Here is a 19418-nt window from a genome sequence, read left to right on the forward strand (position 1 = left end):
AGGATAGGACGACTTCCCTATGAGGAAAGGCTAAAGCGGCTAAGGCTCTTCAGCTTGGAGAAAAGGTGGCTGTGGAGATATGATAGAGGTCTATAAAATAATGAGTGGAGTTGAACGGGTAGATGTAAAGCGTCTGTTTACGCCTTCCAAAAATACTAGGACTAGGGGGCGTGCGATGAAGCTACAATATAGTAAATTTTAAACGAATCGGAGAAAATGTTTCTTCGCTCAACATGTAATTAAACTCTGGAATTCGTTGCCAGAGAATGTGGTAAATGCTTGGACGGCTTCCTAAAGGAAAAGTTCATAGACCATTATTAAATGGACTTGGGGAAAATCCACTATTTCTGGGATAAGCAGGATAAAATGTTTTGTAGTCTTCTGGGATCTTGCCATGTATTTGTGACCTGGATTGGCCACTGTTGGAAACAGGATGCTGGGCTTGATGGACCTTTGGTCTTTCACAGTATGGCACTTATGTACTTAAAAATAAATATATTTTGTAGCGCCAGCTATGACGGCACACTTGTTGTGGGACGCCCTTCCTGTTTCCATTATTGGCCAAGGACGCCCATGTGTTAAGCATGCCCCAGTCCTGCCTTCGCTACAGTGCCGACACGCCCCCATGAGCTTTGGTTGTCCCCGTGACAGAAAGCAGTTGAGGACGCCCAAAATCAACTTTTGATTATGCCGATTTGGGCGACCCTGAGAGAAGGATGCCCATCTCCCGATTTGTGTCTGAAGATGGGCGCCCTTCTCTTTCAAAAATAAGCCTGATAGAGATTACTGCTTTTCCCTCACAAAAAAATCTCAACTGAGTAGGCTCATAAAAATTATATTGGATATTCTGATAAGTAATATAACATTTACAAGGAAATCTAAGCTGGAAAGTAGCTCCTAATCCATTACAGAAGAAAACAACTCCAAAAACGTCTTCAGTCTAGATTGTGTCCATTTAGAGATATCAGGAAATACCTGCACTTTTCAGCCCATAAATGGAATATCAGAGGTCTTCAAATATAGTCTCAGAACTGAGTCTCTATCTTGATGAAAAACAAAAGACACCAAAAGTGTAACACTAGTAGTCATAGTTCTTTCTGAAAGTGATAGTTCCAATATGTCTGAGATATTTAAATCAACAGAAGGTTCAGATCTTTTTTTCAGTTGAGGTAAAATAGAAAATCCTCTGCAACGGTGGCCTAGCAGCCTCCGGAAACTTCAATATTGTAGGTAAGAAAGTAAAAAATAACTCTCTTGCTGAAGTCATCCAAGTCTGGGTGAAAACTTGAAAATTGCAAATTGAGTCCCCTTTGCATGTTTTCCAAGTTTTTTACTTTCCTTAATAAGACAGATTCATCTTGTAGCAGCAAAGTCAATAATACCTTTGTCTATCAAGTCAGTTTTAGTAATGAAAGAATTAAACTTAGACTCCAAATCTAGCAATTTACTACTACTACTACTACTACTACTACTACTACTACTACTACTACTATTTAACATTTCTAAAGCACTACCAGGGTTGTGCAGCGCTGTACAATTAACAAAGAAGGACAGTCCCTGCTCAAAGGAGCTTACAATCTAAAGGAGAAAAAGTGCAGTCAATCAAGATTGAGGCAGTCTAGATTTCCTGGATAGAGGTACAATGTTTAGGTGCCGAAAGCGACATTGAAGAGGTGGGCTTTGAGCAAGGATTTGAAGATGGGTAGGGAGGGGGCTTGGCGTATGGGCTCAGGGAGTTTATTCCAAGCATAGGGTGAGGCGAGGCAGAAAGGGCGGAGTCTGGAGTTGGCAGTGGTGGAGAAGGGTACTGAGAGGAGGGATTTGTCCTGTGAGTGGAGGTTACGGGTAGGAGCATAAGGGGAGATGAGGGTAGAGATGTAGTGAGGGGCTGCAGATTGAGTGCATTTGTAGGTTAGTAGGAGAAGCTTGAACTGTATGCGGTACCTGATCGGAAGCCAGTGAAGTGACTTGAGGAGAGGGGTGATATGAGCATATCGGTCTAGGCGGAAGATAAGTCGGGCAGCAGAGTTCTGAATGGATTGAAGGGGGATAGATGGTTAAGTGGGAGGCCAGTGAGGAGTAGGTTGCAGTAGTCAAGGCGAGAGGTAATGAGAGAGTGGATGAGAGTTTGGGTGGTTTGCTCAGAGAGGAAAGGGCGAATTTAGTTGAAGAGACTATAGAAACAGGAATAAATGAGGAGCAAACTTGGTGTAAACTCACAATGACCTCCCAGAGTGTGTCCAGAGTCATTGTCGAGGGCTTCACCAACAGCTTCAGAGGAGCATCAGGCTATGGCTTGGCAGCCTGCTGCTTCAAGGCTGATGGAATAACACTGCTTGTGAGGTAGCTCAAAAGAAGCATTATTCTTTTACCATGGGAGTCAGCACACTATGGTACTCGGATGCTGCAGGTTTGTGTCTCCCACAGTAAATCAAGGTCCAGAAAAAGCTTACCTTTTACTGCACCTTGATAACTTCCCCCTCCCCCCTTAGGAGGAGATTCTATATATGGTGCCTAAAATATCAGTGCTAAAATCAGTGCCGACTAAGCGTTTTCTATAATGAGTGCGTAGATTTAGGCGCCAATTATAGAATATGCTTAGTTTATACTTCAGCACCTACATCTACGTGCATCCATTTACACCAATGAAAACTTGGGGCAAATCACTGCACGTAGATTTAGGTGCACTAAGCCATATTCTATAACTAGGCATGTAAATTTTGGAATGCCCATGAAACACCTATTTCCCCACCCATAACCACACCCCTTTTTGCCTGCACATATTAGAAGTTCAATACACTTTGTTACAGAATACACTTAGCAAGTTGTGTGCCTAAATTTTTAATCAGTGCCAATTAGTGCTCATTATTGTTTGTTAAGTGCTGTTATCAGTGTTCATTAGCTTATTAAGCTTGTTAAATTATATGCATTGTTATAGAATCTGTGCCGATTTTGGCGCTGACCTTTGGGCACACTATATAGAATCTGTGGGGTGGGGGTTAATGGCTAGTAAAATTGTATGGCCAATCTAATTGTAAGACTCTGAAAAATGGAACCCAACAATAAGTGATCACTTTTCTTAAGTAATTTCATGTGTCTTTCTAAAATGAAATGAAATGAAAAATAGCTGACACCTTTCTCAATAGTTCAAGGTGAGTTACTTGTAGGTATAGTCCAGTTTATGTAAAAGGATTGTCCTTGAGATCAGCACATTCAACATGGCTTGCATAGTGCAGGAGCTGGGTGGCTGGCATGAGGGTGGGGTCAGTGGTGAGCCCTGGGCTATACACATAGGGGTGTGAGATGCATGAGATGACATGACAGGGAACCCTGGAAGCTGGTCTGACACAGAGTACACAGCATGTGTTGGCAGGGCACACTCATTCCTCAGCAGCATGTTAGCATTTTGAGTTGTGACTATGGTTGGATAACCAGTGGGGGGTTTTTTGTGGGGGGGGGGGGGGAGGAGGGCGGTGTAAGCACTATTGCTTTACATTACTTTAAAATCATGCTATGACATCCAGTAAGAGCAGGACCTCAAGCAGGAATACCATGAAACAGTATCCACCCCAGAAAGGGGGATACAGAAGTGAGGCACCCTTCCCTGCTGTAGCTGTTGCAATGTCAGCCATTCCTTTGCATGTCATCTCATTCATCTCAGAGGAGACCTTGATCTGGGACAGTGGTGTTATGACTTACTATTTGCCTATTAGCCACATGGAAACCGATATTGTACATGAAATTTGCATTATTAAATAAATACATTTACAAAGGACTACAGGTGCCCTGTATATAATACATTGGGCCCCGAGGTGCCGTTGCACGCTCCTGATGATGTTGGGGTTGATCTGCAAGGCTTTGTTCTGTTTCTCTGAGTCTGACGTCCTGCACATACAACGTGCAGGATGTCAGACTCAGAAACAGAACAAAGCCTTGTGCTGTAAGAGGACCTTGGCTGGCGGGGGTTGGGGTCCCCCGCCAGCAAAGGTAGGCGATGGCGGCGGCGGGGGAGGGTTGTCGGCGGGAGGGGGGGTGAAAGTTGTTGTTGTTGTTGGTGGTGGTGGCAGTGGCGAATGGGGGGTGGCGGTGCGGGGGGGGGGCTAAAATGTGCCCCCTCACCTCGGGCTATGGATCCCCCTCCCGCCAAAGTCTGGCTACGCCCCTGCATCCAGGTACATGAAATATAAATAACATTCATAGTGCAAAGTACAGTAAAAAGGACGTGTTTCTTGGAGAACTGCCAAAGGACGGCAGTTCTGAAAGATGGATGTCCTTCTACAGTTCTGCGAGAAACACATCCTTTTTTATTACACTTTGGACGTCTCTGATTTGAACGTTCACATCCATTGAGGTGGTGGTAAGGGATCTCACACTAATCTGATGGTAACCAGATAGTGAGCGGCACTGCCTGATTACTGCCAGGTTAGCGCCACGCTAAAAACTACAGGGCGATTTCCCCTAGTGTGAGAAATGGCATGCGTTGGGGCTGAAACTACTACCGGCACCCATGTTGGGCTAGCAATAGCTCAAGATTAGCATGTGGTAAGCCCATGTTGGGCTTACCGCTGTTTTGTAAAATGGCCCCTTAGACATTTAAGTGCCAGTTAAGGTGCCACCTATTCATCAAGTTATAGAATTGCCCTGTACATTTGTACCTTAGGCGACAACTACAGAGGATGTGCTGGGCATGTCTATGACAGTTACAGCACAGTCTTTGCACTTATCATGTGTTAATATTTGCTTAGTTTTCAGTCTCAATGTTATGCAAGTAAACTTGCCAAAGCCCAGAATTTTGACTTGTATTAAGCATGAGTTAAGGATCCTAGGTCAGTCATTGATATCCACGTTACTTCCAATCAAACATATAAATGGCGAGTGACCGTACTCACTCGCAAATGCGCAGTAGAGACTTCCCTCTCTGTCCCGCCCCCATGTCAATATGTGATGATGGGGGGGGCGGGGCAGAGAGGGAAACTGCGCGAAGGGGAGGGAACTGCCAAGGTCGCCACCGCTCGCCCTCCCCCCGAGGTCGCCGCCACTGGTACCCCCCCCCCGGAGTCACCGCTGCCGCCACCCCTCCACCTGGCCCATCTCTTCGCTATTCAACTTACATCTCTGCAGCAGGCAGATCAGCTGAGCTGCCGTTGGCCTTCCTTCCCTGCCTGTGTCCCGCCCTCGCCGACGTTACGTCACACGAGGGCGGGACACAGGCAGAGAAGGAAGTCCGATAGGAGCTCAGCTGATTTGCCTGCTGCGGAGATGTAAGTTGAATAGCGAAGAGACGGGCTGGGTGGAGGGGTGGCGGCGGCGGCGGCGACTTGGGGGGGGGGTACCGGTAGCGGCAAACTCGGGGGGGGGGGAAGGGGCCAGCGCCGACCTTGGGGGGAGGGGGCAGTGGCGACCCACTAGCCCGTTTTAATGGGCTCAACGGCTAGTATTATATATTTTAACAATGGACTTGTCTTCTTTTTATTAACAGATTAGTGTATTAAACAAAAGAAACAATTTAACAATTGATTAGTGTATTTTACAATGCTTTTTTTCTTTCCTTGAACTTAGCAAGCTGTGTTGTTTTTTTTTATTTGCTTGTTTTTTTTTTGTTACCAGAATAGAAGGTTAGCATTTGACCTTCCACCTGTAAAATTTCAGACGGATCAAAATAAGCTTAAGTCCAAGGTTATATGAGTCAGGTTGACTGCTTCCTAGGAAATCTAAGTAGGGATATGATCTGACTTATAGATGACAGGTTACCAGCGCTGACTTTTGCAATAAAAAAAGGATTATTTCCTCAAATCCTATGGGATTTTCTGATATGGTATGGTATAGAGGCATAACTGCTTCTAGCTTCTGGTAATATATGTTATTGTGCACATTTTCTGTGGGGGGTTGTTGCAACCCATGATTGGAATTAGTGAAAGCAATGGAGCAGTAATGGGCTATTTTAGCATCCTTCAGCATAGAGGTTTTCAACCCATTCCTCAGGGCACAAGCAGACAGTCGGGGTTTTCAGAATGTCAGCATGAAAGATGAATACAAACAAAATATATTGACACACAACAAAGCAGACAGCATATTGGAGCAGATGGATCCAGCTTTTTATTCTGTTTCAAAATTGTGTTCCATAATATCAATGAAAATATTTTAATATTCTAAATGGGAATAATGCTGATACTTAAAAAGTTCAGTTTTTACTCTGGAGCATAAGTTAATTCTGAATACTGACCTGAGATGCATTACAATCCTGATTAAGAATTGACCAAAATGCATTTAGCATCAGTTTCAAACCTGTTTTACATTATTTTAGGATAACTGAAGACATTTGTTATTTCTAAAGTTAACCAGCTTCCAAATCATTACTTTTTAACTTAAAAGGAGACCAGTAAACCTCCTTACATCTGAGATCTTGCTGGCAGACTATCCATCCAAATGGTGGCAGCATTGATATTTTGGGAGCGCTATTACATATAGGATAATTTTATAACAAGATGCTTATGTGTGAAGTAAATTTGACTGAGACAGTTGCTATGCGTGAAGTCCAACAGACACCTATTTAAGCCTATTTTAAAAAACACTTTTTAATTTGTGGTATAAGTAATTGCCTTAAGGGAAAGGAATTGTAACACAACCACACAGAAATACCTTATTTGTTTGTGGGATCATTTGGTGTACATGGCTTCCATTTCAAACACAGGTTATTCAGCAATATTCTATTGGATCCCAATTTTTTTTTACTTTTTAAACTGCAAAATCCACTTAAACTCAGCTCATAGCAGTTGTATGATTAGATAAGTTTTATTTTTTTAAATATATTTATGCAACTGCTATGAGCTGAATTAAATGGATTTTACAGTTAGAAAAGTAACAAAATTGGGATCCATGAAGAATATTTGTGAATAGCCTGTGCTTGAAATGGAAGTCAGGTTCACCTTCTGATGAGCCCACAAAAAATGTGTTAGTGAAACATTTTGGACTAAATTCTATAAATTGTGCTGCAAAAATAGTGCTTAGAGCTCTTCTATAAACGGTGCTTAAAATTAGACACCGTTTATAGAATAGAGCTTAGCAATTCTATAAAACTGTGCACATGGAGTGAAGGAGTGGCCTAGTGGTTAGGGTGGTGGACTTTGGTCCTGAGGAACTGAGTTCAATTCCCAGCACAGTCAGCTCCTTGTGACTCTGGGCAAGTCACTTAACCCTCCATTGCCTGCCATGAGTGGGAAAGCACTGGTACAAGTGTAACAAAAATAAATAAAAAAATGTTAAGGGAATTACCATTACCTGCCCATGTCCTTCCCATTTACAGCCATTTCTCAGATCTGCGCGGAAACACTTGTTCTATAAAAGGGTGCATAAGTATAGTTCTGCGTGGCTATGCTATATTTGGGCCATTTTAGTACCTTGCTTCTGCTATAACTCTTTTCTGTACTGAAAAATTGTTATGGAAGTATGTGCCTCGTACCTTCGTATTTTATATGCATACCACAACTGTACCGCCATCCCATCCAAGCTATGCCCCTGGGACTGCCTATGTGATGAATAAGGATTGGCATTTATTTGCAATGACATGGGAAATGTTAGTGACATATCCTATGTCACTGCATGTTGTAATCAAACAAAAATGAACAGAACAACTCGAAAATGTGTGTTTTATATTTTGCCAATAACAGTGCACTATTTTGAGTGGCAAAGAATATGCCCACCGTATACGCAAAAAAAAATTGTACATCCACAAACCATTGCGCGTGCGGTCAGTGCTGAGTCTGGAAATTCAATGACAGACCATTTCTGGTGATCAGCATGGAATATCTAGGTGCTTTCTGGCCGGGTAAATTTAGCTGGCCAAGACAATATTCAGCACTGGCCGGTTAAGTTCTTCATGCTATTTTGGCAACCTAATTTGGCCACCAAACTTAGCTGGTGATGCACTGAATATTAGTGGATAGCTGGTTATATCAGGCAATATATCCGCTTATCCACTAACCCCCAGATTCTATATAGCGTGCCTAGAGATCGGTGCAGAAATCAGCACAGATTCTATAACAATGCATATAATTTAATAAGCTTAGCAAGCTAATGAGCACTGATAACTTAAGAGCACTTAATATGCAATAATGAGCACCAATTGGCACTGATTAGAATTTAGGCACACAACTCGCTAACTGTATTCTGTAACGATGTGTGCGGAACTTCTAATGCATGCAGGCAAAAAGAGGCATGGTTATGGGTGGGGAAATGGGTGTTTCATGGGTGCTCCAAAATTGATGTGCCTAGTTATAGAATATGGCCCAGTGTGTCTAAATCTATGCACTGGGATTTATGCCACATTTTCACTGGTGTAAATGGGTACACGTAGATTTAAGGTGCTGAAATATCAACTAAGCATATTCTATAATAGATGCCTAAATCTAGACACTGTAGGGCTATTTCCCTGTGAGCCTCACTCTGCTGCTCTCAGCCTGTGTATCCAACTATGTCAAGATGGAGTCTGTGAACTAAGACCCTGCACTTCAGTGACCAAGCAGATTCAACTTTCTGTTTGTGGCAGAGCTCTGCTTGTGGTAAATAACTGGCAGGTATGGAAAAAAAACTCAAGGATATGCAGTGGGCTACCTGACCCTTGCACCTCCCTGATGAGCTACAGGGGGTAAGGCCATGGTGCCAGCGAGTCTGATGAGAGACAGGAATGCATACCACAATGTAACAACTGGAAGAAAAAAAAAGTTTTTTCTTGCTCAGGGAAGGAACTGGACAAGATCCTGATTGGTTGCTGTCTGGTCACCTGGGAATCAGGGGCAGAGAGCGGGGACCAGAAGGAGGAGAGAGAAAAAAAGAAAAGGGACAGAGAAAGAAGAAAGGAGAGAAGAAAGGGAATTTGTCTGGTGCTACTGGAAGAAGGGTAGCTGGCAAGAAGACCAGCGAGACCTGAAGTGGTCCACAACCTTGTGAACTGACCATCTGAAGAAAGTACCTGTTGGTTCAGCTCTACCGGCCAGAGAGACTGTAATCCTGCATGCTGCAGAGAGCCTGTGCTGTTTCCTAAGACGGGGACTCGCTGTGGAAAACAGCTAGAGTCTAAAGGGAAAAACCTGTGTCCACTTCATATGAGAGACCACCTAGAGTCAGCTCGGTGAGAATTACAGGGATTTGTTTCCTACAGTCGGGGATTAGCTAGTGGGTTCTTACCTCAGCAAAGGCGGGTTAGTCAGAACTTTGTGATCAGGAAAATGTGCTGCTAACTGTATTACTTCATGACCTAGTCAGTATTACTAATCAGGATTGTGTAATAACCTAGTAACCAGTGATATCCGTGTTTTAGTTAGACAATACATTCTACAGTTGCTTATCAGCATAAGGGAGCTACATTTGTACAGCTGAGCTGTAGTGTAGGGTGTATTATTCTATTTTCTTACCTATATAATAAATTAATATATTTCACAGTGAGACAGCATGGGCAGAGAAATAATTTGGTATTTTAATTCTTCAGTTCTGTAAAGTAAAGTGATGGAGGAATGCCATATGGTTTAGATTATTTAGAAGTTTAACGTTTGGGTTAAAAAGGTCAGAGAGAGAAACTTTCTTTGACCCTTGTGAGTGATGGATGGTTAAGGCTAGTTCATAGATATTATTTTACCACAGCTGGAGGCCATTAAATCTTGAGGGGATCAGCAAAGCAAGGCATATTGTAGGTAAAAGAATTAGTTTAAAATACTAGTTAGAAGGAAACAGGTTAGATATAGATATTCTAGATATTATAGATACCATTATAAATATTTAGATTGTGCCTTATAAGGAATTTTGATTTCTGCTTATTTTAGAATATGTTTTATTCTGTGTAATTAATAATTCTGTGTGGAATGTCTGTTCAACTCAGTGTTGCTTTATAAGTAAGACTGCAGTTGAAAAGGTCATCATCTGGTTTGAATTATCCACAGTCCTAGCTAGTTCATTGTATGAAGCTAATAGGTGAAAGAGGTCAAGAAAAGTCTTGATTAATTATAGGTAAATGTAGGAATGGTCCTGAAAGTAATAACAAACTATATCTGTATGCCATTAAGCAAGACTGGCCCTTGACCCCTTAATGAATGCCAGAGTTCAGTTAGCAGTTAGTATGAAGTTGACTAGGAATATGAGAATAATAAATGTAAGATTGGCCCTTAGCCCCTCAATGACCCTAAGTTATGAAGTTAGCTGAGTATGTGAATAATAATAAAATGCAAGAGTTCTGGTGCCCAATTGTCTAGCGTGAGAGGCCCCAGGTCATAGGTCAGTTTAGAAAATATCAAACCTATGTAACTGATATTTTTGAAATATATGTATAGAAATGATTGGTTCAGACAGGGTAATTAATCTATTCTTTACCATCTGGAAAGTAAGGGGGGCTAGGAGGGGGTTAGAACTGTATATAACTGGGAGCAGAAGCAGCTTACATCAGAAGAAGGAGCTGAGAAGGAGAGAAGAGAACTGAAGAGGACAGACAGAAGCCACAAAGACACAGAGAGCTGAGAAAGAGAAGAAGAGACTTAATGCTGATGTCCTACTTTGTTTGCTGGCAAATAAAGAAGATTTCTCCCTCATTCTGGTGTGTGCTGTTTGACTCCTGAAGTACCACAGATTCTGCTAACAATAGGGGTAATTCCTGCAACAATTCTTGGTGGCAGCGGTGGGATCCTGAACCCTGCAGCAATTTCTGGCACCCAACTGACTGAGGAACATTAGCCGGGTATGTATTTTGTATTCTGTATCCTGTATTCTGTATTGTAATCCTAGCTAGGAAACTGTAAACCAGCCCCTCAAAAATTGAGGGAAGGGGAGTCTGATCAACTCTGAGCGAAGGCCTTAGTACCTTCTAGTCTAGTGGAGATTAGTAGGGAAACCGCCAAAGCTTATCTGTATCTGAGAAATCTGAAATTGTTGGGTGGGATTTTCTGTACTGAATGTGTGTGATGCCTGAATGTTAAATGAGTGTGGACTTCTTATAGCTGCGTTTCCAGTTAACGCGAGTTCAATTGGCCAGCGACGGAAGGAAGCGATTGTTGTCTGTTTACCTTTTGTCTTGGGAGTGTGGACCCCATTACCACACTCCAAAAATTCCCTCCCTTTTTGTGTGTTGTAACTGTAAGCATTATGGGAGGGACATCGTCTAGAAAAATTGATACTCCCCTAGATTGTATGCTTAAGAATTTCAAGAAAGGATTTTTAATTAATGATTATGGACAGACTTTAAGCTTAAGTACTCTAAGAACCTTGTGTGAAGTTGAGTGGCCATCTATGGGAGTGGGGTGGCCCCCTAGTGGCAGCTTAGATATTGAAGTAATCCGGAAGGTCTACAGCATAATTGTAGGAGAACCAGAATATTCTGAACAACTCCCTTATATAGATTCCTGGGACAGCCTTGTGACTGACCCTCCCTCTTGGTTGAAAACTTATATGGGATCCCCAGTAAAATTCATGTTGGGCCGCGTTCAAAGAAAGATTAAAAAATCTAAACTGGAAGAGGGAAAGAGCCCCAGGAAGCCTACCACCCAATCGGTGGCTTCCGCCCCTACCCTGTCCGAGAAACCCATACTCTCTGATGACCCCTCAGATCTTGAGCCACCACCTTATGGTCCATTGTTGGGGTTCCGTGCCACCCCTAGAGATCCACGGCGTCCAGCCCAAGCCTCTCCAGCACAGGCTTCTCCGGATAGTTCCTCCCCTTCTGTGCAAACCCCGCCACATCCTAGGATGGACTTTTCACCCAGCCTCTACCCTTCTGTGCCACATCCTTCCCTGTTAACCTCCAAAGACCCGCTTTGGACTCCACTCCCTGACTCCTCAACTCCCGACAGCCCAGCCTCTCCCTCTAGTACCCCTCCCCACTCATTAGGGGCCCAGCATCCCTTTCAATGGACTGAATCTCCTGTGACCACCTCTCAGTCTATGAGTACCCCTCCCCATCCCTCAGGGGTTCAACACGCCTCCCCTGATTGGGTTAGACCCGCTGCAATCACTTTTGAGCATGATAGAGGGGTAGTTCCTAGCTCTATCTCAGGTTCCATTCCCACCTCCTTGAGAGTTCTGCCCCTGCGTCAGGTAACCACCACTCGACCGGATCCTAATAATGAGGGTCAGGTTATGCAGGCACAGGCCTACCAGTATGTACCCTTCACAACCACCGATCTCCTGAATTGGAAGACGCATTACCCCTCTTATACTGAAAAGCCTCAGGCAGTGGTGGACCTAGTGGCTAGCATTATGGCCACCCATAACCCAACCTGGACTGATTGTCAACAACTTCTCCTGACCCTCTTCACAACTGAGGAGAGGCGGAAGATTTTACAAAATGCTGAGGCCATCACGCGAGCGCGTGTTCCCGAGGGGATACAGGACCCAGAGGAATGGGTTAGAACTCGGTTCCCTCGCGCAGCTCCAGCTTGGGATCCAAATAATGGACAGCACTATGATCTGTTGTCTGGCTATTGCCGGGACTTGCTGGAAGGTATGAGGAAAGGCATAAAGAGGCCCATTAATCTGGCAAAGGTATCTGAAATTCTCCAAGGGGCAACTGAATCCCCTGGGGCCTTTTTAGAGCGACTAATTGAAGCCTACAGAACATACACCCCATTTGACCCTGAGGCACTAGAAAACCAGAGAATGGTGAATAGTGCATTGGTGGCCCAGAGTATGCCAGATATCCGGAAGAAGCTGCAGCGTCAGGAGGGATTCGCAGGGATGAATACCACCCAGTTAATTGAGATCGCAACAAAGGTTTTCGTAAATAGGGATCAGGAGATGCGCCGAGAGGCTGACCGGAAGATGCAGAAGAAGGCCGATCTTTTGGCGGCAGCCATTACTAATTCCACCCTTAACCGAGGTCGACCTCTAGCCAATGGGAAGCCAAAGTGGGACCCCGGACCGCCAGCCAGGCCCCGAGATTCCTTCAATCAATCCCGGCCACGAGGGGAGAATCCCAGACCAAGATTGGAGAGGGATCAGTGTGCCTACTGTAAGGAAAGAGGGCACTGGAAAGATGAATGCCCCCAGAGGCGCCAGGGACTGAGAAGGGGACCAGGAGATCGAGGAAGCCGAGGCCGAGTTCGAGAGGGAAGGTATGAACCTCCTGAATCTGACATCATTGGGATAGCCGAGATGGCAGAATGGGATGAATAGGACAGACCGGGTTCCTACAAACTGGGCTCCCAAGAACCCATGGTCAAGCTAACCATAGGGAGCCGCTCAATTCCATTCATGATTGATACAGGAGCTGAACATTCTGTTGTGATGGAGCGATTAGCGCCTGTGTCTGGAAAAACTGTCCGAGTGGTGGGAGCCACGGGGGTGCAGAACCGGAGGCCCTTCCTGACCCGTAGATGCCAATTAGGCTCACACACAGTCACTCATGAATTCCTGTATATGCCAGACTGTCCAATCCCTTTGTTAGGCCGGGACCTGCTGTCCAAGCTTAGGGCCCAAATTTCCTTTGATTCTGATGGCCAGATTTCAGTCTCCTTTTGGCCCCCGACATCCAGCCCTAAGGGCATATTGAGTTTCTGCTGCCCCCTTGAAGAAGAATGGCGGCTGCATCAGTCGCATGGCCAAGTTGACCTACCCCTGGCCGACAGTTTCCAGGTCAATGGGGTATGGGCAGAAGATAATCCCCCAGGGTTGGCCCGAAATATTCCTCCTGTTCATGTAGATTTACTTCCAAGTGCCCGGCCAATCCATCTTCGCCAATACCCAATTCCCCGAAAGGCTCTGGAAGGGATTCAAGCACATCTGAATCGTCTGTTATCCCATGGAATTATTCGACCTTGCCAGTCTCCATGGAATACGCCACTGTTGCCAGTTCAGAAGCCAGGGACTGAGGACTACCGGCCAGTCCAAGACTTACGAGTGGTCAACAAATCCACTATTTCATTACACCCTGTAGTGCCTAATCCATATGTCCTGTTGGGATTGATACCTTCTGGAGCTACCCATTTCACAACACTAGACCTAAAAGATGCCTTCTTTTGTATTCGGGTGGCCCCCGCCAGTCAACTGCTTTTCGCCTATCAATAGGAAAACCCAGTAACAGGACGGAAGCTTCAGTATACATGGACCCGCCTGCCACAGGGGTTCAAGAATTCCCCCACCATTTTTGGGACTGCCCTAGGACAAGACCTTAAGACTTTTAAATCTGAGCCTTCCAGGCGAGTTTTACTCCAGTATGTAGATGACCTCCTGATTGCAGCAGTGACCCAGGAAGTGTTTTGAGGCTACCAGAGAATTGCTGGAGCTACTCTTGGATGCAGGCTATAAGGTCTCACGCTCGAAGGCCCAACTCTGTCAGTCAGAAGTGAAGTATCTGGGCTTCTGCATTTCCCAGGGAAGTCGGAGACTGGATGTCAGTAGGAAGCAAGCGGTTGCTGCAATTCCCCAACCCAAGTCCAGAAGGGAAGTTAGGGAATTTCTGGGAGCAGCCGGATTCTGCAGAATTTGGATTCCAAATTTTGCACTGATGGCGAAACCCCTTTACCAGGCCACAAAGGGGGGTGAAAAGGAACCATTTGAATGGGGACCTATTGCTCAACAATCTTTCATCGCCATAAAGAAAGCCCTACTCCAAGCCCCTGCGTTAGGCCTTCCTGATGTGGAGAAACCTTTCTCACTGTATGTCCACGAGCGACAGGGGGTTGCTCTGGGTGTGCTGACCCAGATGATGGGATCCTGGCAGAGGCCTGTTGCATACCTGTCTAAACAGCTGGATGGAGTGGCTAAAGGATGGCCAGCCTGCATGAGGGCTATTGCAGCAACAGCCTTACTGGTTCAGGAAGCTGACAAGTTGACCTTGGGGCAAGAACTGGTTGTTAAAGTCCCCCATGCAGTTCTCACCCTCATGGAGTACAAGGGCAACCATTGGTTTACAAATAGCCGCATGGTTAAGTACCAAGCCAGCTTATGTGAGAATCCACGGATACACCTGGAAACAGTGGCTACATTTAATCCCGCCACTCTTTTGCCAGCATCTGAGGGACCACCGGATCATGACTGTATCCAAACCATGGATGAAGTGTACTCCAGTCGACCAGATCTCAAAGATGTTCCTTGGAGGGACCCAGATGTAATTTATTTCACAGATGGAAGCAGTTATGTGGAGAACTCCAAGCGATTGGCAGGCTATGCTGTGGTGACAGAGGACAAGGTGATAGAAGCAAGGGCCCTGCCCCAAGGAACTTCAGCCCAGAAAGCAGAACTTGTGGCCCTCATACGAGCTCTGGAGCTAGCAGCAGGACTGGTGACCAACATTTATACTGATTCCAAGTATGCCTTCACAACTCTACACGCTCATGGAGCTTTGTATAAGGAAAAGGGACTCATAAATGCCGCAGGCCAACCTGTTAAGTATGGACCTGAAATACTTCAGCTGCTAGAGGCTGTTTGGGCCCCTAAGAAGGTAGCTGTCATTCACTGCAGGGGACACCAAAGGATAGATACTCCAGTGGCCCGAGGGAATCGCCATGCTGATCGGGTGGCCAAGGAAGCTGCTCGAGGACCCCCAGCAAGTACTGTGACCCCCCTGTTCCAAATTCGACTGCAAGAATGGACGCCTATGTACACCCAAACGGAAGAGAAATGGGCTCAAGAGGAAGGAGCAGTAAGGAGACCTGATGGCTGGTTACATCTCCCTGATACTAGAGTTCTGGTGCCACGCCACCTAGCTTGGCCGGTGGTGTCTCAAGCTCATGACCTATCACACTTAGGGAATACAGCACTAGCCCGCCTACTCAGTCGAGTAGTGGTCTTGGAAGGATTGGATAGTCTGGTTGCCACTGCCTCTGCCCGATGTACTCTCTGTGCCCAGAATAATGCTCATCAGGGACCCCGTATTCCACCAGGAGTTCAGTCTAGAGGACTAACACCCTTTGAGTCCCTAGTCATAGACTTCACAGAAATGCCCAGGAGCGGTAGGCTCCGATACCTCTTGGTCATGGTCTGTACTTTCTCTGGGTGGGTGGAAGCATATCCTACAGTCACTGAGAAAGCCACTGAAGTAGCTCGAGCCCTCCTTAGGGATGTCATCCCCAGGTATGGACTGCCCCTTGCCATAGGTTCAGATAATGGTCCCGCCTTTGTTGAAGCCACACTTCAGGCCCTGTCCCGCGCATTGCGCATTACCTGGAAATTGCATTGTGCTTACCGTCCCCAGAGTTCAGGGCAGGTTGAGCGGGCAAATAGAACCTTGAAAAATAGCCTAGCAAAGATTTGTCAGGAAACCCAACTGAAATGGCCACAGGCACTGCCACTAGCCCTCTTCCGCCTCCGATGCGCCCCAACTAAAGGAACAGCCCTCTCTCCCTTTGAAATTGTGTATGGGAAGCCCCCAGCCATTTTGCAGGGAATTAAGGGAGACATAGGGACTTTAGGGTCTGCCCAGGTGCAGGAGCAGGTAGCCCTCTTGGGCAGGATAATTTCTGAGCTTCAGTCTTATGTGAGAGAAATAAACCCTGTCCCCTTCCAGGCTCAGGTACATTCCTTCCTGCCAGGGGATAGAGTTTGGGTGAAAGACTGGAGGCTCCAGCCTTTGGGGCCCCGATGGAAAGGACCTTTTACTGTTTTGCTTTCTACCCCTACAGCTGTGAAGGTCGCAGGGATAACTCCATGGGTCCATTGGTCTCGAATCAAGTCTGCTGACCAGACTGAGCCCAGTACGGATCGGACGGAGCCTAAACAGTGGAGAGCAGAAAGTGATCCAGCGGAGCCATTGAAGCTGCGCTTGACCCGAACCAAAGAATCTACTAGCTGAAAAGAAGGGTCAACTGCATATCGCAGGAGCTGCTGAACTTCGGCTTCATACTGAGACTCTTTCTTGCCTGATTCTGGCTTTCCTGGAATTTGAGAGCTTGATCCTTGTCAGTTGAGGTCTATCCCAACTGGTATAAGAACTCAAAGACTGAGAACATTATATTAGAGTAATCTGTGACTAGCACAGACTGTTGGAATATTATTGCTTAATTAGTTTGCTGTATTTGTTTTAGATTAGGAAGAAAGAAAAATGTTAGTAGTTTGGGTGCTTTTGTTGTTTTCTACTCCTTGCCTCCTTGTTCCTAATACCCCAACTCGCTCCAACCTTTGGCTACACTCTGTCCAGGAACTAATTAGCCAGGCAAAGATTACTTCCCCTTGTATTGTGTGTTCCCGATTTTCTCCTTATACCACAGATGTCCCAGCTGTTCCTGTCCCTGTGCCGCTTACAGCTCTTATACCTCCCTACTTTTCGAGTTCAGGCCCTTGGAGCCAGGATTATACTTGGTGGTCCTTTTATAATGCTACCTCCCCCTCTGAATCTTCTCTAAGGCCAGTTTTTACGTCTCCCTATCCAGCTTCTGGAGTGTTTTGTTTAACAAGAAACATCTCAACTGTTCTTCCCATTCCCTGTAACTATACTAATGTTCTCCCAGAGAAGGGGGAATCTGTGTGGGTAGTCTCTCCAGGTACTCCTATGTGCCCTACTACCGTACCTGCAGATTATGACCCAGGTGATTATCTGGCTCCTAACCGTACTACTGAGAAGACTATAGTGTCCCGGCTTATTTTCTACTTTCATAAGTCCCCGGGGTATGAAAGGTTTATAACAATTGAGCAGCTTGTCACAATTGGGGATTGGCACCTGTGGTGTGCAAAGTCTCCATTTCCTCTTCGTTCCCCCTGGGATAGGGGCTCGCATTATGGGCATCCTAAGCACCTTGTCCATCCTGTGCCAACATTTATTGGGAACTTTCCTCACCCTCTCCTTGGTCATTACTGGCTCTGTGATAATGTCCTCCACATGATTCTTCCACCCACATATGATTTTTGTGTATTGGTAACCTTGAATTATTTTCCTAAAGTTATTCCTCTCCTCAAGCCACCATCCCCGCATCGCTCTAAGCGAGAGGCTTTGTCCTTACCTTCCTCCGTTGCCACAGAGGATGAAGCGATTGAATTAGCCCTTCAGTACATCAACTCTACTTATCCTCTGAGTAAAAAGAGACTTGTAGCCCTTTCTGCCACGGCCTGGATTCCAATTGGGGGCCCGGTAGCGGGTATTACTGAACTAGGCATGGCTACCCGGAGACTTCAGTCCCTACTCCATGTCTTAGTTCATGAGCTGAACGTGGTAGTCAATGCATTGCAGGATCAAATTAATGAATTAAGTATAGTTTCTCGGTATAACCGTATGGGTCTTGACTACCTTTTTGCAGCCCAGGGTGGCCTTTGCACAGTGCTAAATTCTTCAGAGTGCTGTACCATTGTCATAAATAGGACGCATGTAGTTAGGCATGCCATGGATAAAGTCCTACAGTTGGCTAGCCTTAATGTGGAGGATTACCGAGGAGGATTAGATCTTACCTCCTGGTGGTGGTCATTGACCTCATGGATACGTCCTTTGTTCATTTCCCTAATAGTTTTAGTTTTAGCAGGATTGTTGTTTTGTTTCTTAGCCTCATGTGCTTCGGCAGTATGCCGTCGGACCTTAACGAGTAGGGTAATGGTGATTCACAAGCCTATTCCTAGAAGTTATGCCCCGGGAGGAGGTATGGAGTTGGGACCACTATAATCTCCAGAGTTTGAGTTGTGAGACTTATCTCTGCATAAGCTGATTTTAGTCTCAAAGGGGGGAATGAGACAGCATGGGCAGAGAAATAATTTGGTATTTTAATTCTTCAGTTCTGTAAAGTAAAGTGATGGAGGAATGCCATATGGTTTAGATTATTTAGAAGTTTAACGTTTGGGTTAAAAAGGTCAGAGAGAGAAACTTTCTTTGACCCTTGTGAGTGATGGATGGTTAAAGCTAGTTCATAGATATTATTTTACCACAGCTGGAGGCCATTAAATCTTGAGGGGATCAGCAAAGCAAGGCATATTGTAGGTAAAAGAATTAGTTTAAAATACTAGTTAGAAGGAAACAGGTTAGATATAGATATTCTAGATATTATAGATACCATTATAAATATTTAGATTGTGCCTTATAAGGAATTTTGATTTCTGCTTATTTTAGAATATGTTTTATTCTGTGTAATTAATAATTCTGTGTGGAATGTCTGTTCAACTCAGTGTTGCTTTATAAGTAAGACTGCAGTTGAAAAGGTCATCATCTGGTTTGAATTATCCACAGTCCTAGCTAGTTCAATGTATGAAGCTAATAGGTGAAAGAGGTCAAGAAAAGTCTTGATTAATTATAGGTAAATGTAGGAATGGTCCTGAAAGTAATAACAAACTATATCTGTATGCCATTAAGCAAGACTGGCCCTTGACCCCTTAATGAATGCCAGAGTTCAGTTAGCAGTTAGTATGAAGTTGACTAGGAATATGAGAATAATAAATGTAAGATTGGCCCTTAGCCCCTCAATGACCCTAAGTTATGAAGTTAGCTGAGTATGTGAATAATAATAAAATGCAAGAGTTCTGGTGCCCAA

Source organism: Microcaecilia unicolor, chromosome 6 (assembly GCF_901765095.1).
Source record: "Microcaecilia unicolor chromosome 6, aMicUni1.1, whole genome shotgun sequence".
Classification (NCBI taxonomy): Eukaryota; Metazoa; Chordata; class Amphibia; order Gymnophiona; family Siphonopidae; genus Microcaecilia; species Microcaecilia unicolor.